We start from the raw sequence: 24,773 nt of genomic DNA on the forward strand, positions 1-24,773 counted from the left end.
AGGACCAGGGAAGTACACTGCACTGCTGTTAGGCAGGTAGCCCTGGAGGGGAGGACAATGCACACCTTCCCAGTCCAACTCACAGCTCACCCTGAGGTCTGACTGCCCAGCCCCAATGGTTGGCAGCTGGATGCTCAAATAAGCTGGATCCCTTGTTGCTTTATCCCCTTCCCCAGCTGTGTCCCCCAGCACACAGTATTTTAGGGCGCTCTCTCCTTCCTCCACCCACTCTCTTCTCACTCAGCTTCTTTCCTGATCCTCACATTTCCTCTCAGGCTCCTTCTTTGTGTGGGGTCAGTGGTCATGCTGCCCCTTGTCTCTGTCCTTCTGTAGAATCCCAGATTTTCTGTTGGGTCAGTGGTCACGCTGCTCCTTGTATCTGGCCTTCTATGGAATCCCAGATTTTCCACAGGGACAGATCACCTAAATGATTTATTACTGGGTGACAGAGAAGCCCTGCACTGTGCACTTGTGCGGACGGCATCTTCCCTCTTAACCCTGGACCCGACGTGAGTCAGCTCTTATGGGATGTTCCAGATTTAACACAGGAATCATTTCTACTTTGTGGGACAGGTTTTCCTTGCCTTTCTCTCCTTGGCATTGCATCCAGAGATGGCATGTGAGCCACAGATGGCAGGGGTGACAGAAGTGACTGCTCTTAATACAACTCGGTTTATAGGGGATGTGGCAAGCTGGATTCTGCCTGGGTCACGAGCCATTAAGCACCTCAATGGACTGAACAGGTGCGCAGGTTCAGTCTAGGACCTGGGTTCAAGTTCAGGGTGCCTGCAGGGTCCAGTGTGTGAGTCCACATTCTCACTGCCTCATCATAGAAACTATATGGCCGATTGCTTTCTTTTTCTGCATATTGGATACGGTCTTATTCAGTATTCAATTGCTATGAAGAGACACCATGACCAAGGCAGCTCTTATAAAGAGGAAGCATTTAATTGGGGCTGGCTTATAATTTCAGAGGTTTCACAGGGTCAGTAGCATCATGGCAGGAAGCCTAGCAGCAGGCAAGCAGACAAGGTGCTGCAGAAGGTGATTGGTTTACATCCTGATTCCCGGGCAGCGGGGCGAAAGAGACACTGGGCCTGGCTTGAGCTTTTGAAACTCCAGAGCCCACCCTCAATGAAATACTTCTTGCCACAAGACCATGAACTCCTAATACCTATCAAGCAGTGCCACCGCCTAATGATCACATATTTCAACGTATGTGCCTAGGGGGCCACTCCCACCCAAACCACCACAGACACCACTGTTTTCCCTCAGCCATTTGAAATGCTCCAGATCCTTCTAGGTCAATCAAAGGGCATTGAAAAAAAGATTAAAACTATATCTGACCACATGAACAAAAGGTTTGAAGGACATGGCTGACCTGTCGAACAGACTGGCTGCCTCCCTCTGCCCTTTGCAGGCATGAGGGAAAAAAATCCTTATCTCTAACATAAAGCAGTTCCCTCAAAAGAGCTGAGTTGGCAGGAACGTCGAGGATGTTTCTCATATATAGACACATAGAAAGTATTTATATTTTTTCTTAGCTTGCAAAAAGCTACTGGTAGACACTTAGATAACAAATCACAAAATTGTTCTAACACTATATGAAATTCAGCCATATAAAAGCCAAAACCCTTATTACTGGAGGTAGATGTTTATAGACAATAGTCCACATTTAAAGATTTTTTTAAAATTCTGTTAATTCAAATAGTATTATAAAACTAACATAAAAAATTCCAGCTCTGCATATGAAGTATAATTCCAGCACATTCTCTACCAATGTTTGCAAATGGTGGATTTTCTATAGCGTGACTAGTAAGAACTGGGAAACAGCCAGGGTTTTGTCTAGTGTGCAGCTGCCTACTTCATCTGCCTCTCCACAGGGATGCAAGCAGAAGACAATGGACAGGGCATGGAGCGGTGGGTGGACCCAGTGAGAGCAGGCAACTGAGGACTCTGAGCTCAGGGAACTGGGATCTTTCTGAGGAGCTGTGAGGAAGCCTTCCTTTGCTACTGAAGGGGGCATTGTCTTTATTATTCAGGATAATTAGCAAAGCTGCCTTTTGCTCTGGAGGGAGACATTAGCTTCCTCTTCCAAGGTCATTAGCATTTTCCTGCAAAGATGGTCCAAGACAAAGGGTAGTTAATGGCTCACTCTTGAGATGAGCAGAAGTGAGAGGCCAGCAACTGTCTCCCAGCAGTGCGAATGTCCTTCCTTACAGGCTAATTAGCAGCAGCCTGGTCTAGTTGGTCCCTCTTCTCTGCAGTCAGTGGGCTGAAGCTTTCCAGTCTACATTCAAAATCAAACAAACAACAACAGTTGGACAAACTCATCAGTGGAGTCGGAGGAGGCTTTTCCAGACCACCACCCTGGGTGTCTCTGAGAACTTACCGACAGAAGGGGATCTCACAGCAGCCTGGTTCTGTGAGAACAACTGTGGGCAAATTCTTCCCACATCTCACAAATGCAGTCTCACAAATAAATGGCTGGCCATGTTGGTAGCAAACTGAGTTCTTTCACCTCATGGCTCTTCCCCTGAGACCCACATAAACACTTCTGGAAGTCTTTATTAACCAAGAAGCTAAAATCCGTGACAACGATGGGCTAGTTTTGTCTAGTTTCCAGACAATAGTCAAACTATTAAAAAGAAATAAATAAGAGTGAGCCTGAGAAAAACAAGCCCTTAAAAACAGTTCTTGGATTTATACCGCAGCTCTGCTGAATGTATCACCACCGTGCTCTGCCTTCGTGCCATTGAACAAAAATCCCAGATCCCACAAAACCATTTTCTCTAGGCCTTCACTATTTATACTATTTGCTTACCCTTGACCCTGCCCAGCAGGAGGCTGTGGCCTTCCATTCTCAGTGAGTTCTGGTGTTCACCTGACTTCCTATTCCAGACGGAGCAGACAGCTGGTCCTCTACCCAGTTCGCTAATGGTTAGTGTCCACTCACGAGGGGAACTCTGGGTCTGCAGCTCAGGGGCCCAGTGGGTGTCTGGTGGGCACCCCCTCTGCTCATTCCCTGGTTATAGTATCACTTTTCCTGAGCACTGCCCTTCACAGACAGAAGCAAACCGCAGCCGTCAGAATACAAAGGAGCATGCCAACCAGCTTAAGTGGAGGACTAGGAACCCAGCTGTGCCAAAGCTCATAGGCTCTGCAGCTAATCCATCAACCCAAGGACTATTTGATGGGTCCTCACTTACTGTAAAAATAACCAACAAATGGCTCTAAAGCCTTTCTTCCCCAGCTCATTCAAACCTGAGAAAAGTACAAGCAAGGCCTGTCTTCTCATTTCTCCACGAATCTTCTAATAATTTTATTGAAAAGCCTAAGTTTAAAATTTTATATTGTTTGCCAATCATGTTTCCACATAAAATGCCATCTATCTGTACAAAAGCTAAGTTCTAGTTCAGTCTCCAACTCTGTTTTAATGAAATCCACAAAAGGAGAACTCACTTTTCTATTAGTAAAACAGTAGGGAACCCATGTTTCACAGGGAAGGCTGAAACAATAGCATGGTTTGTGCCTAACCTGTACGTAGTGGCCCCTTGCTTGGCTCACACTCCTGCTAAGGAAACACGGCCTGCTGCTAGCAGCTCAACTGAGGGGACTCGGTGCTAAGGGGTAGGATTAATGGTGTGTGTATGGGAGGCACAGAAACACTGAAGAGAGAACCCAGTAACCTTTGGTTTAGCCTCATGCATGCGCAGCTAACACCTAGTCCTGGAGGACAGATGGGAATGGGGCTGGTTCATCTTGGCTCTGCTTCGGACTGTGTGACTGGACCTGGGACAGGGAATGGTGGGAAATAAGCCCCACATGTAAGGACAGCTGTCCCTAGTCTCCAGCTTCTGCCTTCTCTATGCTTCTTGTCACCTGCCTGAACAAAGTAGGGATCATTGAGAGCTGCCATCTGCCAGGGTCAGACGGAGACACAGAGAAGAAGGAAGGAAAGCCGTGGGAAGCAGAGGGGACTGATGGGCCATACAGAAAAGGGTTAGTCTGTGAGGTGGACGACCCCCAACTTTTGTTCTTGTCAATGGTGACTTCCTGATCGGCTCCCATTAGAAAAAAACAAAGTGCAAACATACATTGCCTTGTGACACACATTATAGGTATGTGAGTGTTGTGTGTGTGGGCGGGGCTCACAGATTACTGGGGAAGCCAGAAAGGTTAAACACAAAGGGACCTTTTCTCAATGGAGGAGATTAAAAAAAAAAAAAAAAACCTGCTTTCCTGCCCAGAAGGCTGGGGTGGCTTTTATTAATGATGACCTTTTTGCTATCTGTGGAGGCAGACCTCACCCAAATTCCCCAGAATGATCATCTAACTCTTCCTAATACAGTTATCCTTAGGGGAGATGTCCGGGTATTTTATGGTCTTCTGACCTCTATGCTATTGCCCAGAGACCACACTAGATTCTAGGCCTTTTAGCTATAGAATCCACCCTCATGGTCATGTATACTTTGTAAAGGAGTCTCTACATAGTCACACCTTAACTGGACCTGGAATTGGACTGATTGTTGCCTGGAAACCTTTCCCCAAATTGTACTGTTTAGATATCCTGATAATGCACCATCTGGTATTAGTCTCCTCGAAGTCTGATCCAGGTTGATGAAGTCAATCTGCCCGGGTTTTCATTCTCACCTCTTCTTGAAGTTCGCTTCCCTGTCTGACTACAGGGACGCCCTTGTGTAAGTGGAGTGTGGCAGATTGAGTAAACTGGACTATACTTATGAAAAAACAAACTAATGGGATTAACCAGGGAGACCAGACCACAGTCAGTGCTTACTCATATACTTATATATACCCAGGATGTTCTCATGGACCCTAACTTCAGACAGTGCCTCTCTGGAGAACATTCTCACAGACCTGAGCCTTCCAACCTTACAACAGCGGTAGACATCCCTGGTTCCTCTTCTCAGGCGCTGGTGTGCTAGGCAAGCGCTCCACCTCCACCTTCGCCCAAAGTCCGCCACTGCCTTACAAGCCACAAGAAGTCTCACTGCTGTCCGGTGATAAAGCCTGACCGTCACCTAAGGTAAAACATGCCACATGTAGCGGAACTCGGACAGCGACACTCTGAATGCTACCTGGCTTGTCTATCCCGAAACCACATCATTGTGTGGCCTTTGCCCAGAAATGGTGGGCTTACTCGGTGACATATAAACCCAGTAGTGACATATATAACAGTCTTGAAATAACTATGCAAGATGTTAGATTGTATAATTCCAAGACTTCATTAATTTAGCAAGGCTAGCTTTAAAATCAGGCTACACCTAGTTTAACAAATCAAATCTAAAAAGTTAATGAGTCCCTTATCATGTTCAGTTGTAAGTTTGTTTTCTCTTAATAAGATGTGAGCAAAGCCTCTAGATGATGTGCACAGCTGATGCGGGGAAAGAAAATCAATTCTCTCCCACGAAACGTTACAACCGCGTTAGACCTGCTGAGTGGGGCAGTTACTGCTGTCTGTCTGCATCACTTCTTGCCAAGGCTTCTGGAACCTCTGTGATTCCCAGGCACCCCTCTCCCCCATCCCCTCCTGGACACAGGCAGGCATGCGGTCATGCAGCCAAACCATTTACAGAGGGAGAGCCCTACACAGATGGGAGCCAAGTTCACAGCTCTCTGTGACGGCGTTGTAATGTCAGGCTGATACCACAGTCATCTCTACACCAGTGATGCTTTGCTAGGTCTCAAGCCTCGTCCGTCTGTTAGCAAGCAGTTCTGAGTATAAGCCAGGCCTGCATCTTTGGCTAAAGAATAGGAGGCAACGTCATAACAGAGGGAATTTTCACAATCTAAAAGGCTCTGGAGACTTAATGCTTCTGTCCTCAACATTTGACACTGAAGCTGAAATTATGGCAAACACAGAAATGACCTGTCCTGCAATTATGCCAAGTCCTGACTTGATCTACTTGGTTTGTATGAACATTGAAACTTTTTGCTACACTATTGCTGATTTTCAAAAGAAAATAAGAGTATAGCAACTCTGGAGATCTTTTAGGGTTGAAATGCATGACTTACATAATGTTTATAAGATATGGAGATATTTCAAAATTCAAAATACTTTACCTCCAGAATAATAAATATCTGATGATGATTCTCAGATATAATTTATCTAAAATTCTCCCTAATCCGGTAGCATGAACTTTAAAGTACAAATGTAGTCATTTGATTAGTTGCTTGGCCATATTTAGCTCAGTCTAAACAAACTGCCTCTAACACTATCCATCTCTGCAAATAAACCCATGCATTCCCCCTCACTAACAGCTCATGTCGCAGATAGACGGTGAAAATGCAGGCTCCTGACCACGTGAAGGCCGGCTGAAAACCAGCTCCTCTCCCCTGAACTGTAAGCATTAAGTGTCAGGAGGTTCCACGCACACTGCCACCTTGCTCTCACATTTATTGCTCTAAAAATAAAGGAAGGCCACTTAAGGATGTTTACAGTGACTCCTCAGAGGCAAATGGATGGTCCAGGGTCACCACTGGCCCTTATGAAACACATCAGGGAAGGAATCTCATAATTGACTTTATGGCTTTGTTCAGATGGAAAGAAATATTCTCATTCCCGGCTCAGGGGAATTCCTAACACACACTTAAAATGGTTCTTCATCCACACTCCCTCTTTAGTTCAGGTGGTGAGCTTCTAGATCAAAATACAGTAACCTCTGTCACAGGACCGCATGGAGACACCCGTTTGACAACTACAGCCAGTCTAAGGAGGAGGAAGGAGAGCAGGGAGTGGGGGTGGGGGAGGGAAAGGGAGAAGGAGACCTAAGAAATCATTTGTAGTCCGAATCCAATTAAGCCAGATGTTTCCCCAGCTAGTCTACTCTTCCCTTCCTTGAGCGATTGTTCTCCTTCTATGGTTATTTTCCCCACTGTTTACTTTTCAGGAAATAATAAGCATGATTTTTTTTCTTTCCTTAGCCCCGGATTAGGGACTAGGGATACACAAGTAAACAAAGTTCTTGAAAGACAAGAAGAGCTGAGAGAAAAGACACCTAAGCAATGTTTGTTCTAACAGGGGCACAGCAAAGGCCACATACATGCTTCAGCTCTGGACTGAGGGGAGAGGGCCTGATGGGTCCCCAGGACAGGATGGAAGACATCTTTGTTTCTCACAGAATACTGGTCTTGAGTCCTTAAGTCATGGTTCATTCACCAAAAGGAGGAGAAGAGAAGCAATGGAAGCACAGAGGTGAGCAAGAACTTTGCTGGGGATCAGAACCACCAAGTGTGAGGCCCTAAGTGTTTCCCAAACCCATGCCGTAAACACACCCCTGGGTCTAGTGGGAAGTCTTTAAGCTCTGATGTTGGTTGTCCTGGATGCTTCACTTTTTTTTTCCTCCTTTGCATCCTAGACATGAGGTGAGCAGATGAGCTCCACCCAACACTTGTAATGACTGATCGTGGGCTGGAACCTCAGGAACCATGAGCCAAAGTAAAACCATTTTCCTTCTCAGTATCTGGTCTAGTGATGAAACTGAAAACCACGAGAGCTTCTCATCTCAGGAGAATAACTTAACTTCCCACAATGCAGCAGTCTTTCCTCCTACCCAAGAGCTGATTCAATTTATTAGTCAGTTGCTCCGGCATGAAACCAATTCCCTGGATGTTCATCCCTATCCTGAAATACCAGAGACTGCTACTAGTCTTGACAAGACAGTGACTCCTATTGGTACCTCTCAGCATATACACCCAGCCAAGCTCTCCTTTCAGACCGTGAGATACAATGTCCTTTATATGTGCTGTTCTTGATCTCCTTTAGAAGCTAAAGGTTTCACAAGCTTTCATAACACATCAGCCTGCAAGAACACAACAGCATCTGTGACCTTTGCTGTCTCACATTCAGCCAGCTGCTGTCCAGCTCTTGTTCTCTGATAAATAAAATATGATGTTAAACAATTTTGAGTGTTTAAACGGAGTATTTCCATTTATAATTTCCTGCCACTGATTTTCCATTTTGTTGCAGGATTTGACCTCTAGGAGAGGGTTTATAAACAAATATCTGTGAGCTGCTAGCAACCAGTAAGAACTGACGAGACAGGTCATAATTCTGAAAATTTACTATGACTCACCCTCCCAGGATGAGTTATAGCCTGAGTATTCTCCAGGCAGGCTCTAGAAGTTGGCAGTTATTTCATATTTATTTCTAAATGTGCAAAGAGAAAACACCCATTATTCTAATCAACAATGGCAGATGATGCTAAGGAGCTGTTTAATCATGTCGCATTCTTAGTAATCATTTGGAACAAGCACGCTAGCCTTGAGCAAGGTTTTGGAAGCCTTCTGACACTTCTGCCACATCTTTCTGTCCTACCTACCCTTCCTAGGCCAGCTAGGAGGCCAGCCCCTGACTTAAGTTTTCCTTTAACAGTCTGCTGTTCTTCACTTTCTCTATCTATTCTGTTTTTCCAACCCTTGGGTGTTATTAGGCCTTTGTCTTGCTGCCTTTCAGTGTCCTTGGCAAGGGAGACGTTCCTAGGTCTTGCAGAATTGGGTACTAGTTATTTCTATGTGAATGCTCAAGGCTCTTGTTCTGGGAGTAGTGACGTCTGCTACATGTCTGTGGAACCGAGAGCAAAGGAAGCGACAGCCCAGCTTCTTCATGGCTGCACAGAGTCTGTGACTGTCATATATTCAAGGGGTGAGGAGGAATGGGAGTGTCCAGTTGGTGTGAGAAATGCCAAAGAAGATGATGGAGGCAGGAAACTGAGTGGGGGATGGTCCTGTTCTGGGGGAGTCCAAGGCTACCTCTAATCTTTCCCCGTGACTCTTCTTGAGCGTCTGAACCCCACTGTTCCTATTTGGAAGCCAGTCTCCTGCTTCCTGACCCAGTGGTGGCAGAATGATGCTGTCACTGTGTTACTACAGAGGCCTGGGGAGAAAGGCCACAGTGTCTTTGGTGTTTAATCTAGGCACAGACAGTGGAAGAGAAACATACCTTTTAGTCAACAATTCACCAAAACATGACTTGTTTTTGGCTAAAAGCGATGAGAAATATTGAGCAATAAAAAAATACCCTAGCTTTAAAAGATTTTAAACGACTCCAGACTGGCAATCTAAACTTTTTCCCCCTCAAAAGTCCTTGTTTCTTTGGCAAGTAGAATTTAAAGTTCTTTTTTATTCCTGTTTTCTTTATTGTAGGCAGTACACTCAGCCATAAACATTCCACCCGGAGGAAAGCAGGCGCAGGCGAGCGCCTTCTCTGACACTACCGTCCTTTTCTCATCCTTCAATCTGCTTCATTTCTCCATTAGGAGAGGAAGAAGGGAATGAGACATTCCGAAGCTTACCTGTGAAGGATTCACAGTCAGGAATGTTCAGAGCAGTAAAACTGGGAAGTAAACACTCCAACAAATGGGATTTTTTTTATATGTCAGTATAACCAACTACAAGGGGAAGAATTAAAATCTCAACTAGACATTGTATTTGTAGACCATGTGTGTGTATGTGTGTTTATATACTATAGATAGATGTTAATTTTCCATTGCCTGGGTAAATTTCAGGAGCTCATTGATTAGTACCACCTGTTCTTTGTTTTTTGTTATTTTAAAAAGATAACTGAGAGGAGAATTGGTTTATTGGTCATAGGGGTGGCTGCTAAATTAATTTTAATGTCTCTAACTCTCCTAGCAGTTAAGCAAACAAAAGTGGACAGCCTTAACTCTAAGACACTACATAGTCCAGCAGCAGAGGTGTCTACACCAAACAGAACAAAGGGATGACTGATGAGCAAATGCACGCAAGTAGCCCACTGTCCTGGCCATGGTTACCATAGTTACATGGTTCTGGGGGTGGGGGTGTGAGCAGCATCAGCATCAGCATCAGGGCCCTGTCTCCTAGACAGGCTCATGCTCTTGCCAGGAGGGCTGACTATTTCTCCCTCCTGCAGAGAGCGATGGGTTCACTGTGGATGGCTGGGTGCCTGGGGGTCAGCTCTTGTCTCAGAGGAGCTGCTTTTGTTTTTATCGAAAGGGAACTCTTCAGGAAACATAACGGGGTTAAAACAAAATGTGTCAATCAGGTTGAGACGCAATTCAAGAATATAATTAATGAATTCTAAACATTCAATTAAAAACTCAAAAACAAAGCAAACAAAAACAGACAAGACTGAGAGCAGAAAAGACCTATTAATGTAGTGGAAACAGTGAGATCAGAGTCACAGACATGGGAGTGTGGACACTGGTGTGAAGGAGGGTAGATACCAGAAGCAGTGTGGGGCATCCGGACAAAGGAAGTTCTGTGGTATCCCCAACGCAAGCCAGAGCAGAAGACACTGCTGCTTCTCCCACCATCTGAAGAGGTAAACAAAGCTACCCAGAACCTGAAAATGTCCCCGCACAAAGTTAGAATAGCCAGGCTCTGAACAAGAATGCACTACTAATGTTATTATCCACTACTGAGTAAGAAAACAATACATATCATTTGCGTTAAAAATAGGATAGATTTATCCTCATTTCCAGATGACATCAGGTTACAGCTGAAAGACCTAAGGACTCGATGGAAAGTTATGAAGATTAATGAAAAAAATTCAGGCAGCTAGATGCAAACTCTCCAGTAAAAATTGATTTCCCTAAAAAAGTCCAGTTAGAAATGGAATAGCGAGAAACTCATTTATAATACAGACAAAACCCATAAATGCTAATAGGCCTATTTAAGAGTAAAAGCAAAAGTCCTACTAAGAGCATTTGAAACGAAGATGAGCAGATGAAGAAGCAAGTGCTGTGAGATACGGAGTGACCACGACCGCAATCTCTACCCTCACTTCTGTGCAGAACCTTGACGCAAGCCACAGTGGAGACCTAGGGTGTCAAGATTTAAACATAGGAATATACGAAAAATGCATGCATGAGCATTCACAAGAGGTAGGAGTAGCAATGAGTGCCAGGGTGACACCCTCGCGGGCACAGGAGCTTATGGTAATGTGTGATGCTATCACAGGCCAGGAAGGAAACTCAGCGTTTGCACAAAAATGTGCAAACGAGTTAACGAAACAAAACAAAGGGGCAAATGCTCCTGTCACTCCTGTGAACTTATATGTCCTGGAACTTTCCAGTTATAGGAGAAAGGAGAGTGATTGACAAAGAGATCAGGTACAAGTGAGAAGGAGAGACCATAGTGAATAATTTGGCCATTTATCAACATGCAAAATTACAGATGGATTGAATATCTAAATATTGAGAGAGATTCAATAAGGTTCAATTATAAAAAACAATAACCCTAGGTGAAAGAGACAGGTAGTAGTTCACATAAACTTGTGGGGCGGGTGATGGGAGAGCGGGGGACAGAAGCAAACCGAGTAAATCTCTAACCAGGGGATATGGTTTGACTTCTAAAAGCTCAGCTACACACTGGAAGGTGGCTGACACAGACTCATGACCAGCCAAAGCGCAGAGAGAACAGGTGTCTGTGGAGTTCTCAGCCACAAACGGCCATTTACATTGCGTTCCTGCCCCTCGAGGCTCACAGACATTGTGGAAAAAGTGACAGGAATATTGTAGGAGCCAAAGGTTGGAGCAGACGGGGAGAAGCGGTGTCTTCTGGAAGTGAATGCCTGCGCAGTACCAACCAGGTAGCATTCCAGCATGGAAGGGAGAGGCAGGAGGCCTTACCCCCAGCATAGGAGCTACTGACAGTGGATGGCTGTTAGGTGAAAAAGAATCTTACTGTCTTTCTGAGTGTTGTCTCTCAGTGTCAGTAGATGACCTCATACTCATGTGTATATGGGAAATACCAAATGGATCCAGTGGGTATAGATAGGTTCATTTAGTGTTTTCTATACAGTGGACATATACATGTATACATGAAGTTGGGAGGAATGGGGGGGGCGGGCGGTCAGGGAGGAGTTGGAAAGAAGAGTCAGGGGCTGCGTTTGTTTATGTTTCTATTGCTCTAATAGAGACCTTGACCAAAAGCAACTTGGGGAGGGAAGGGTTCATTTTCCCTTCCAGTTTACAGTCCACCATGGAGGGAAGTCAGAGCAGGAACTCAGGTAGGAATCTGGCAGCAGGAGCTGAAACACGAGGCCATGGAAAGCTGCCTACTGCCTTGCTCCCCACGGTTTGTTGAGCCTGCTTTGTGACACAACCCAGGGTCACCTGCTAGGGGTGGTGGTGCCCACAGTGGGCTGGGACCTCCAATAACAACCATTAATCAAGAAAATTCTCCAGAGGCCAATCTGATGAAGGCATTGTCTCAGTTGAGGTTCCTTTTCCCTTGTGACACAAACCAACCAGGATAATGTGCATATGATTAAAAGATGCCTCATGTGTGTACAAAAATCTCAAAAAAACACATAAAAGTATTTAAAAACTCGCAAGGGAAAAAAGACAAAATATTTACAGAATATGTAGTCCATATGCCCATTGCAAAAAAGCATTGCCAGTTAATTTGAGAAATAGAAAGCCATTTAAATCAATACCAAGGGACATGAGATGGCAATCCAAGATGAGAGAACAGGAAATCCATGCTTCCCTTCCCTCACTCTTAGGGATGCTGGCTGATAAACACACTGCAGCATTTCCATACATGATGCGATCACAGAGAAGCCCAGCCTCACGACTCTGCTCTCTCCCATCCCTCTGGAAAGCAGTCGGACAGTGTAGCGAGAACTTTAAACGCTCGTGCTGTTTTAGCATTATTCATAGTAACAAGACAGCAGTGCTGGTGGTTAATAAGCTGGATACAGAGCTGTAGCGTAATTTGGAGGGCTAAAAGCGAAAGCGGTGAGGGGGGCTGTGCCCAGCAGGTGTGTTGTGGATGGTCGTGCATCTGTCAGAGTGAGCAAGTGTGCTGCACCGCGCATTGATCTGGGAAGATTCGCAGGGCTGCTATTGCAAGGGAAAGTGTTGTAGCGAAATAGGGAATGTTACTTTAAAAAAAATTAAAACACCCTTCCACGTATAGATTTTTCTAATATATTTTTCTAATGTGTATAGAACATTTTCTGGAACAATTCACAGGGGAAAAAGTCAGATTAATCATATTAGCAAAGTGAAACTGGAAGAAAAAACGATCGATTTAGTCTCTTAATGCATTTCTTTTTATTTGCATTGTTTAAAGGAACTCACCCCCTTTTAGGTCTCAAGGGAAAGGCAGCTGACACTAATGCCAACAGCAAAGCAAAAGCCACAGTGAGAAGCAGTCTGTACTGAATCAGCTGAACCCAGCTCAGTCTGAGCATGCCCTCTGCTGAGGTCATGGAGGGACCCTGTTCCCAAGCTCTACGCATGCACTGGGCCTGGTCAGGACAAGAGGGAAAGAGAGGTGTAAGGATGCCATAGCCTCAGAGAGTGTGAGCACACTCTACACTCGATAGCTCATACAGAAGGATAATTCACTAGGAGAAGGATAGAAAACCAGGTCAAGTGACCAGGGGTTAAATCAGGAAAAATGCCTGCTTCTCAGGCAGGTGGTCTTCAGGCTGGGGCACTCTGTGGCTGGTTACCTTGGATTCTGCTTTTCAGTCCCATAGGCACTGAACCTAGGACCCCACACATGCCTGGAAAACTCTCTCTATGATTGAGCTCTACAACCACAGCTATGAATGACTTGTTAAAACAAGGTGGATTACATAACTACTGCCCAGGGTGCCTCCCCGGAATGAACCCTGTGAACCTCCCCTGGGAAGCAGAGACCTGTCCCATGCTGCATGCTCACACTGCCTACCTGGCTTGCTGTATCAGCACCAACCAAAGTCTGTCTAAATAAAGGTCCCTATGTGCTTCCTCAAGCCAACAGGGGCATGCACTTTCTGTGAGATTTTGTTCATTCATTCTGTTTGGCTGGTTTGCCAAAATGTCATTGATAGATTGAAAAGAAAAGCTTGTAATAGTTCCTCAAACTTATTTTTTTTTTCCATCTGTTATGGTTTGATATGAAAAGTCCCCAAAAGGCTCATGTTAGTTTAAGGTTTGGGAACTGCCATTGACTCCCAGGGTGATGACAATTTGGAAAGCATTGGAAAATGGGGGTCACTGTGCACAGCTATTTTTCTGTGTCCTAGCCACTCTGCCCTGATCACCACCATCATGTTCTACCTTGGCTGGTGCACAAGAGCTCTTGGACTGAGATCTCTGAGACCAGGAGCAAAACCAGATCTTCCCTTCCTTAAACTGCCTTTTTCTTACCTGGCCACAGTGATGAACGGTGGCTGACGGAGTGTCTTTCCTTATTCTGATTTGCAGCTCCTCATAATGATGAAGCTTGTGTACCTGGTGTAGGTAATACTCTGATGCAGGAGAATTGTCTGTATTCTGTCAATCATATTTTAATAAAACGCTGATTGGCCAGGCAGGCAGTATAGGCGGGAAAACCAGACAGGAAATAGAGGTGATGCAATGAGAACAGGAGAATTCTGGGAAGCAGGGAGGATCCTCTGCCATTCCTATGCAGACCACCAAAGAGACAGCATGTAACCTGCCCAGCTGGAAAAGGTACTGAGCCATTATGGCTAACATAGATAATGATAACGGATTAATATAAGTTACAAAGACTAAAAAGAAGCCTGACCTAATGAGCCAATCAGTTTATAACCTTATGAAGTCCTATGTGTGATTTTCCTTTGGGGCTTGCCAGCTATGGGGTACTGGGCGGGAAGGAAACCCCAACAAGCCAGCCCCCTCATGTTACAATACTCAGGCAATACATGAAGGACTGTGGACACTTGGAGAGCAAATCTTTCAAATTTCTCATGACCCAAGACAGCTGATCAATATAACTGTGCCTCCAATGCTCACAGTTCCTACTTAACAACACGACTCAGCATTAGGTAGTATGTTTGAAAGAAAAATTGGAAGTATGAAAAATAATCTTCCCACAAAATGTGCTTTGCTTGGGATCTCAAATGTTAGCTTGGAGGATCTGTTTACGGTTGGATTTTAAAATGAGCTGGGGTGTGGGGGGAGTTGTATATAGCAAACACCCCAAAAGCATCTAAACTATCACACTTAAAAAGGAAGTCAGGCGAAAACAACCCAACCACAGGATGTGTCTGGCTGACACTGGACTCCATCAGTGGTGGCTCACAATTCGAGCGATCCAGAACTCTTGACAACCTAGTCTACCTCTGTACATACAAAAGAATGAGCTTCAGTTTAATTCCTCCAATGACAGCGAGTGCACATATGAAATTTATAATAAACTGAGATTCAGGCAACCATTCTAGTTCTTGGATGTGCTCTGTTCTATTAACGCACTGCATTAGATGGCATTAATTTAACCACACAGACCTATGCAATCATTAATTATAAAACTTTCTAAAAGTTTCTATACTGCAGTAGAAGCCTAGGAATCAGTTTCACGTCACCTAGAGTATACAATGCAACCTTCTTAGAGCAGGAAGTCAGAACCTGGGCTCTGTCATGACATCCTGGTCTGCTGGAATCTTCTTCTCAGCTATTCAATAGCCGAACTGGATGGAGCTCACCACTGGTAGATTTGGGAGTTGCCTCTGTGCCTTATCTGACGTGGGGCTTAATAACATGAGCAAGTTTCTTTCCTGTAGTTATTTAACTCGTCCCTGGACATATGGATGTTCTTTCAAAATCCTTCCCAGTCAGGTGACTCCCTCGGGCACCCAGAACGTGCTGGGTTAGAATAGGCTCTGACTAGTCTGTTTCTTCAGGACAAATACCTCCTCTCCCTATTTACACAAACCTGCCTTTTTCTGAAGACCAGGGTTCTTTTAGGCATCTATCACCAACTAAATAGTATTCCTACACCAAAATTTATGTAATGCAAGCGGACTTTGGACAGTGTTGTCAATATTTTTCGGCTGTGAACATTTATTTTTCATCGCCGACACCTGGTGCTCAAAGACTACACCATGACTTGGCTGGTTCTCTGTAAGCCATTCTGCGCGAAGATGGCCCAATGCCTGTTCATAGTTGGCCAGGCTCGTGTCCTAAGACACACGGTGCCAAGCAATGATGAGCTTTGATGACCTTCATAACACTGTGACAGTAATAGAACTGACAGGAAATTATACATAACAGTGAAGGAGGATTCCAGAAACACATAGATTATATTAAAATAACATGGAAATGGACATTTATATGGTGATTCTCAAGTCCTTTAAATATATAATTTTGTCTTGTTTCTCTTTACGAGGATTTTGGGGAAGCACAAGTTTCTCTGGCTTAGACTGGATGAGGAAGCTGCTCTCACATCACTTCGTCATAACCTCTGGGTAAGCAAGAGTTGCTATTTTCTGTCTACTTATCAGCCTTGACTCCTTGTGCACACCAATGAGGTTATGTGTCGTACGTCTCTATTTCTGTATGAGGGTTGATTCGAAATTCTTCTTTTGGCTGTGCCTCCTAATAGACCCAAAGCATGTTTTCTTAGTAGTCTATAAACTTCTTCTATGAGACAAGGACAACATGTTAGCTGCACATGTGAAAACCTCCATATATTCGAACATAAAGATACATTTATGTGTTTGGTGAAATGGCCATAGCTGTCTGACAGCTAAGGACAACTTAAGCGGCCATTGTCAGCAGAGCAGCCGTGTGTGAGATGTGGCGGCGCATCATGGTCATACCTTCTGCTCAGGCTGTGCTTCCCTAGCTAAGCTGTCCTTTCTGCTGAGGCCACAGCGCTTAACCACAACCATTTAGTCACACTCCAACGAGAGAATGTTCAAAGCCTGTGCTGGGCTCCAGGAAGGTCCCCAAATAAAAGAGAATGCAAGACAAATCCAATCACTTTGTAAATAAACGCAGCGCAAATTTATCAAAGGAGCAATTTCTAGCGTATTTCATCCCCCTCAAAATGCCTAAGCATAAATGGGATCTTCTGGGAAATCACGCAATGGAAGTAAGTGATTGATGGTGTCAGCCGATGCTTCCAGAGAAGAGCGGGATGAATTAGAAGCCCTGCTTAGGCAATTTTTCTCACAATCCCACAATCGTTCTTTTTGCCATTGAGAATGGAAACCATCTGATTTTATTTTGAGCTCTGAACACAAGAGTGATGTGAGAAATATATGCAGATTCTTGGTGGATTTAAGAAAAGGTTTGCACTTCCAACACAGAATTATTTGTATATATCTGTGCCCTGTCCGCACCTCAGACAGTGTTTCTAGTAACTCCTTCATCATCTTTGCTGGAGTGAGCTATCTCATCCCACAAGTACTGACAGAGAAATGACAGCATGGATGGAGATAAATCTGACAAGGAAGCTGGGGGCGGGATATTGTTGTCATCCACACTGGGACGTTAACAGAGCATGCACACAGTCCATGCACACTGGACTTTACCGTCTATGGTTTCCATATTACCAAGACACACTTGCACGCACCCACCACCCAAGCCTAGACAACATGAACACCTGCCCTATAACCCTCAGTTTGCTTGAATTCCCCAGATTCTTCCCCTTCCACATCTATCCCATATTATCTCTGAGGAATCACTTCTGCTTCCAGTAGCTATAAGTTTAACTTTCTAGAGTTTTATATATAAGCCACATATTACACACTGTTTTGTCTATATTTTTACACCTTGCTTAAAGTTTGAATTATCAATATTCTTGACCACGTAACTTAATTTTGCTGCCACCCCCAGCCCCCTTCTCTGTCTCTAGTAGGCAGGATAGCTATTTAATTTTTTTCATGACTTTTATTGCTAGAGCAGTTGTAGATTCCCGGGAAAAGTGGAAGGTATGGAGAGCTCCGTTATATAACCTGCCTCCATCGACGTGTGCACAGACCCCTCCACTGCTAACATTGTACGCTGTGCCTCCATACACATGTGCACAGACCCCTCCACTGCTAACATTGTACGCTGTGCCTCCATACACATGTGCACAGACCCCTCCACTGCTAACATAGTATGCTGTGCCTCCATACACGTGTGCACAGACTCCTCCACCACTAATATTGCATGCTGTGCCTCCATACACATGTGCACAGATCCCTCCACTGCTAACATTGTACGCTGTGCCTCCATACACATGTGCACAGACTCTTCCACTGCTAACACTGTACTCTGGAACACAATACTTTTGTGACCGTCCATAAATATATACTGACATGTCATCACCCAAGGTCCAGAGCTTATACTGCGGCTCATGCTCAGTGTTCAAAGAGTTTTAACAAATATGTAAAGACATATATCCATCATTAAAATAACTTCCAGTACAGCTTCCCTGTCCTAAAAATCCCCCATGCTCTCTCCCCCTGGCTCTTGACAATCAATGAACATTTTAGTCTCTCTGTTATTTTTTCTCCTTCAGAAGGCCATATAGTAAGCATGCAGTGTTTTCAGACTGGCTTGTTTTCCTCAGTAATACACATTTACGATTCCTCCACACAGGCGGATGGATCATTTACCACTTCTTATTAAGTACTGAATCATCGTGCCCATTGTTCCAGTGTTCCCCACTTATTTGTCATAGATGTCACCTATGGAAAGACATCTTGCCTGCTCCCAGTCTTGGAAATTATGAAAAGGCTTCTCCAGCTATCCACACACAGGCAGACAAATAGCAAGGTGTTACCAGTTACTCCACATGGAGGAGAATGCCAGATTGTCCTGAGTGGCTGGACCACTTTGTGTTCAACAAATACAACATCGAATGAGAGAGGGTTGATACTGCTGCACATTCTCCTAGCACTTGGTGGTACCCATGTTCTGACTGTTGTCTGATCTATTGCATCTTAATTTAATTCATACCCCTGTTCCCCGGAAGATGTTCAGCTTCTGTTCATGTCCATATTTGCACCATATGACTTCTTTGTGGGAGGTCTGCTTAGGTCTGTCCTTCCATTTTAAAATCAACTTGTTTCTTTGGTTACTATTGATTTTTTTAATTGTTCAAATTTAAAATTTTGTCTAACCATTCCTTATCACATATATATTTTCCAAATGCTTTTCATAGTCTGGCTTGTCTTTTCATTTGCTTCACGGTGCCCTTCACAGAAAATAATTGGTTGTTGTTGTTTGTTTGTTTTAAGGAAGGAAGTCTAATTTATCAATTTTTTTCTTTCAGAGATCATTTAAAATGTCACTGTCTTGCCCAAAGTCACTGAGATTTTCCCCAATGTCCAGTTTTCAGAGTTCTAGATTTTGCACCGTATTTAGGACTATAATTCCTTTGACTTAACTTCTACATAACTTTTAAAATGTGTGTCTAGTTTTTGTTTGTTTGGCTGGTTTTGGCCTGTATGTCTCCTTATTCCAGCAGTATTTACGAAAAAGATAATATTTTCATAGTGTTGTCTTCCCGTTGGTCAAAGGTCCTTTGACCATTTGCAGGTTTGTTCTAGGATCTCTGCTCCACTTTATTGAACTATTCCTTGTAGCCATGAGATAGTATGACATATCTCCTACATTCTATGACACTGGCACTTTTCCAAACCTCTCAGCCAAAGTTAGAAATACATCTTGGTGTTACTTAAGACTTCATGCTGTAACCCACTATGTACTCAGCTGTTAGCTCAACTTGCCTCTAAGAGAACAATGTTGCAATCAACCTTAGTTATCTTGGATTTCCAATGTAATCAACTTTTACAGCCTAAACTAATACATGGCTGTAATCTTAAATTATGTACTCTTCCAAGTCCTTGATCTGAAAGTTATTCATGTGTATTTGCGTGAGTGTTGTGGTAATCATTTTATGGACAGAACAAATAGACTAAAAGCAGTCTTAGAAAATGAATGTCCACCGTAAGTATTGGATGCAACATAGAGAAGAGGTGTTGCTTGATAAACGATGATGCTCGTAACAGTGTTTGCTACCTGAGTCAGCTGGGGCCATTGGAGGCTGTGACTAAATCCCTTGTAAAATTCTGTTACAAGATTTCAGCCAACTCTCCCTCATTCCTTCCCTATGGGATGTTTTCTGTGCTGTTCAATACAAGAGACAGCAGAGCCCTTTGTTAAGGAGACACACATAGAGACTCAGAAAGATACACAGTGCAGACACATGGGGACAGACACAGGGGCAGGGCTGGAGCAGATTCATAAGACAGCCTTCAGGTAGGCACAGCTTCAGACTCATGCAGCAGGCAGACAGACAGATGGCAGAGGACAGAGCACACAGAGAGTATGAAGTAGAGAATTCAAATCTGGGTTCAGCCTTGGTTAGATGACACCGCAGGGGAGGGCTTTGATTTCCTCCCTTAATGCAAGGCCGACGTATCGTTGGTGACTAGGAGTTTGTTACCGTGTTTAAGCCTAGCACAGTTTCTGTACTCTTTCTGCTTCACCACCCTTCTGATTGTTACAGCTTTATAGGAAGCCCTAAAATAGTGTAGCGTCAGTCATCAACGTGGCTCTTTCTCAGTACTGTTGTGCCTTAATATAAACTCCAGAGTAAGTTCCTGACATTTACAGGATAATTCACTGGGAGTTTCGGGGCTTGATTTTAATCTGCAGATCAAGGTGGGAGTAACAGTCGTTTTGTCCACATTGAGTCTTCTTATCCATAGTCATGGGTATTCATTTATCTAGTCTTGTTTCTCTCATCAATGTTCTCACACTGATTTTGTATAGATATTGTTAGATGTGGACTCAAATCTTTCATTTGGGGGTAGCTGACGTAAATATTGTCCATTGAATTCAAGATTTTCTCATTCATTGGCCCATGTAGAAAAAAGATTAACTTTGTCATATTAACCTCATATTCTGAAACACAGCTCCCTATTCACCAATACTGATTTTTCAGTCTTATGCATTTTCTATGTGCGCAGCCATGACATCTATGAATAATGACAGTTTTGCTCCTCCTTCCAAATGCTCCTCCTTTCTTATTGTCTTCTCACATGTGCTAGAACATACAGTACAGGGTCAAACACAAGCAGTAGGAAAGGGCCCTCATGTTTGATCCCGATGATGGCGAGGTTATTTCTAGCTTTTTACCATTACCTATGATGTCAGCTATCATGAGTTGTTAGGTTCTGTCAGGTCTTCTACCACACCTTCTGACATCAGATGTACTTTTCATAAATTTGTTCCCTGATGGATTTTATTGGCTGATTTTGAAATTTGCATACATGAGATAAATTCCAGTGAACTGTGACTTATTATTTTAACATATGGTCGGGTTTCATTTGATAATTTATTTAAAGCTGAGGATTTTTAAAAACCAGTATTCAAGAGAGATTTTGGTCTGTAGGTATTTTTCTTTTAAAATTTTTCTTGTAAAGGTTCTGATTTTTGTATTCAGGTGATTCTGATGTCACAGGATCTGCTGGTAGTCTTCCTGTAGATCCCATCTTCTGAAAGAGGCTGTGGATAGATGACAACCTGGTATCTTTAAAGGCTGGCATAATTTACCAATGATGTTTTCTCTGTTGAAAACTTATTTTCCATTTATGCTGAATCCTCCATAAATATAAGCATAGTCAAATATATGCTTTTTCTTTAGTGAATTTTATCAGCATGTTTTTTAGTAATTATTACATTTCATCTAGGTTATCAATGTACTAGACATAGAGCTGTTCGAATACCCTTCCTTATCATTTGATGTCCATGGACCTGTAGTGATAGACCTTTTCTTTAGATATTAGTAATTTGTGTCTTCTCCCTCCCCTCTATCATTTGTGCTATGTCCTAATTGATTTGATTGTCTGATCATTTACATTCACTGTGACTAGTTACACATTTTGATTTAGATTTATATATTATTACTTGTTTTTCATTTGTTCAATAAATCATTTTTTCTTTTATCCTTTATGTTTTCTGTTATTTTTGCAACTGCATCTTATCTTTCTTCCTGAGTTTCCAGTTATAGGTTTTGTTCTTGTTAATTTAGTGATTGGTTTAAAATTAAGAGTATAAATTATAGAATATGTATTAACTCATCAGGGTCTGTTTTTAACTTATCTGCTTCAGAGTGTTGTTGGGATACTTTCAGAGTATGTAACACCAAAGTGTGTCTCCCTCCTTCCCTACTCAGTCTTACGTTCCCACTGCTGGGTATTTTTGCAGTGGTAGAAACAGCACTGAGACCTCCGTGCTACTGAACAGTAGCACCTGGAAGCCCCAGGGGAAGCCATCCAGCATCCTACAGGTCCTCCAGTCACAGTCACTCAGTGACTCGCTCTTCAGACTGCTCCATGATTATGACTAGAGAATGGGTGCCATGCAAATGCTCCTGATGTTGGGATGAGTAAGATAAACCAGGCGTTAGTCAATGCTGAAGACAGTGATGCTCCACCTAGACAGGATGACTTCACACACGGCTAAGCATCTTAGCATGTCATTTGTTCCAGGTAGAAGATCTGCTTGGAAGAGGAATTAAACAACCTGAAATCAATATCAGAATGATGGTTTTTGAAATTATAGGATAAATCCCCACACACTACAGACTTTCATGTTAAATAAACAGCCACAGTAAAATCAGGAAGCAGTGGAGTATGCTGGCGCTACCCTAGTGACTCAGGATGCCAAAGCAGAAGGAGCGCGAGGTGGAGGTCAGTCTGGGTGACATGGCAAGACCCTCATCATATCAACGATGCACGGATGGAAAATGTCAAAAGTCACACAATTAATAAAAAGAATTAGACAAAGTAGACAGCAAGGGATGCCAAGTGCGTCAGAAGAGAGTATCTGACTGAGCAGTCAGGTTGGTACCATTTGGTGCTGGATGGCTATCAGAAGGAAACACCCAGGAGCAATGTGCATGCGCAGGAAAGCTGTCCAAGCTGGGAATTTTGGAAATACTCCAGAAAAGAAGAATAATGGCCTTAATCTCCACAAAGCTGGATATATGCTGATAGGCCACAGTGGTGTCCCCAGGCATCAGGTTGACTTGTCGACACTTTCTTTAAGCAAAATAAGAACTTGAGCTGAACAGCTAAAGGAAATTCTCATGTAAGTCCTGGGTCTGCCTCACCCCCTCTCCTCTGTTGTTGTGGGATGCAGGAGGGAGAACCAGATACGGACTGTGGTATCCTTGCTTGTGTGGACGGCCCAGGTCCTGCCCTGCCCAGCCCTCCTCTGGCTGACAGAAGAAAGGCTTCACTCAGATCAAAGCCCTCTTCTCACGTTGATTTTCCTCTTCAGCTTTAGGGCAGTCGAGGTATTGAATTGCAGCAACTTTGCCAATAGAGCAAATCTTAGGAGGGAATGGAACTTCAAACACTGGAGCTGGATGTGGGTAGAAGGTGGCACAGAGAAAGAACATATTACTTCTGTTTGCTAAATTGGCTGGATTCCACACATGTGTCCACAACTGAAGCACTTTAAAGCCTGACAAGAAACTAAAACAATAGATATCTATTCACATTTTATCCTGATGTTGACACCACTTGTCTTAGGGTTTCTAATGTTGTGAAGAAACACCATGTGACCATGGCAACTCTTATAAAGGAAAACATTTAATAGGGGTGGCTTACAGTTTCAGAGGCTTAGCCCATTGTCATCATGGTAGGACATGGTGGCACGTATGGTGTGGGAGAATTATCTGTATTCTGTCAATCATGTATTTTAATAAAACGCTGATTGGCCAGGCAGGAAGTATAGGCGGGTCAACCAGACAGGAAGTAGAGGCGGGGCAATGAGAATAGGATAAGGCTAGGGAGGCGAAAGCTCCCTCAGCCACTCCTGTGCAGACCACCAAAGAGGCAGCATGTAACTTGCCCATCTGAGAAAGGTACGGAGCCATGGGCTACCGTAGATAAGGATAATGGGGTAACAAAAGTTGTAAGAGCTAATAAGTAGCCTGACCTAATGGGCCAATCAGTTTATAATCTTATGGAGTCTTGTGTATGATTTTCTTTGGGGCTTGTGGGTTGTGGGGTACTGGGCAAGACAGATACCCTAACAAGTCAGCCCCACATGCTACACACGTAGGCAGAAACAGTGCTGAGAAAGGAGCGGAGAGTTCTACACCTTGAATCAAAGGCATCAGGAAGTGAGTTGTCCACCACACTGAACATAACTCGAGCAAAGGGGACCTCAAAGCCTACCTGCACAGTGACACACTTCCTCTAGTAAGCCCACACCCATTCCAACAAAGCCATACCTCCTGATAGTGCCACTCCATTCCGGGTCATTTTCTTTTAAACCATCACATCACTAAACGGAATTAAATACAGGAAACTATACTAAAATATAGCTATTTTTGTTTTATTGTTTAATTTTTTGTTTTAAGACAGAATATCCTCTAGCCTGGGGCAGGCTTGAACTTGCTATGAGGCCAAGGATGACCTTGAACTGCTGATCTTCCCGTTTCCATTTCACGAGTGTTAAGATTACCAGCATGACCACCACATCTAGGCAAAGCTGCCCCACTGGAACACGATGCACCAAGCTCATGGCTGGGACTTTGCTTCTGAACCTTTAACTTGTACGTGTCTGTTGGCATGATTTCACTGTTTAATGTCTGCCCCTCCTGCTTCCCTTGCTGACACTCAGCATTGCTTCCAGACACCCGGTAGTCACTTCAGAAATGCAAGGACTAAGCTGAGAGCATCTTCTCCATTGGGATATGGAGAACAATGGGACAGACAGAAATTCTGCTCTGTAAGTTGAGGCTGCTTTGGAATTACGAATCTCCCAACGGCACACACCTAATTCAACACTCAATAACCTAGACCAATCCCTACCTACACCCTGCTAGATAACTTCCCACTGTGGAGTGCAAGTCCCACATCATGTGGGCTAGCCTGATTAGTCAACTGTGCCATCAGTTGACTACCCTACCCAAGCAACCATCTTTCTGTCTCCTTTGTAGAGCCTCCCTTTGCCCCTCCCCTGCCACTCCCACTGCCCCTCCCTCTGCCCCTCCTGGGCTCTGCTCTCACT

General features: G+C 43.8%; 1 protein-coding gene across 3 annotated transcripts in view; it reads right to left on the reverse strand.

The window, feature by feature from the left end:
- Positions 1-24,773, reverse strand: part of Prkn (parkin RBR E3 ubiquitin protein ligase) — a 1,186,369-nt gene that overhangs the window by 545,717 nt on the left and 615,879 nt on the right. The gene's annotated exons all lie outside the window — the stretch shown is intronic.

Source organism: Myodes glareolus, chromosome 1 (genome assembly GCF_982192425.1).
Source record: "Myodes glareolus chromosome 1, mMyoGla1.1, whole genome shotgun sequence".
NCBI classification, from domain to species: domain Eukaryota; kingdom Metazoa; phylum Chordata; class Mammalia; order Rodentia; family Cricetidae; genus Myodes; species Myodes glareolus.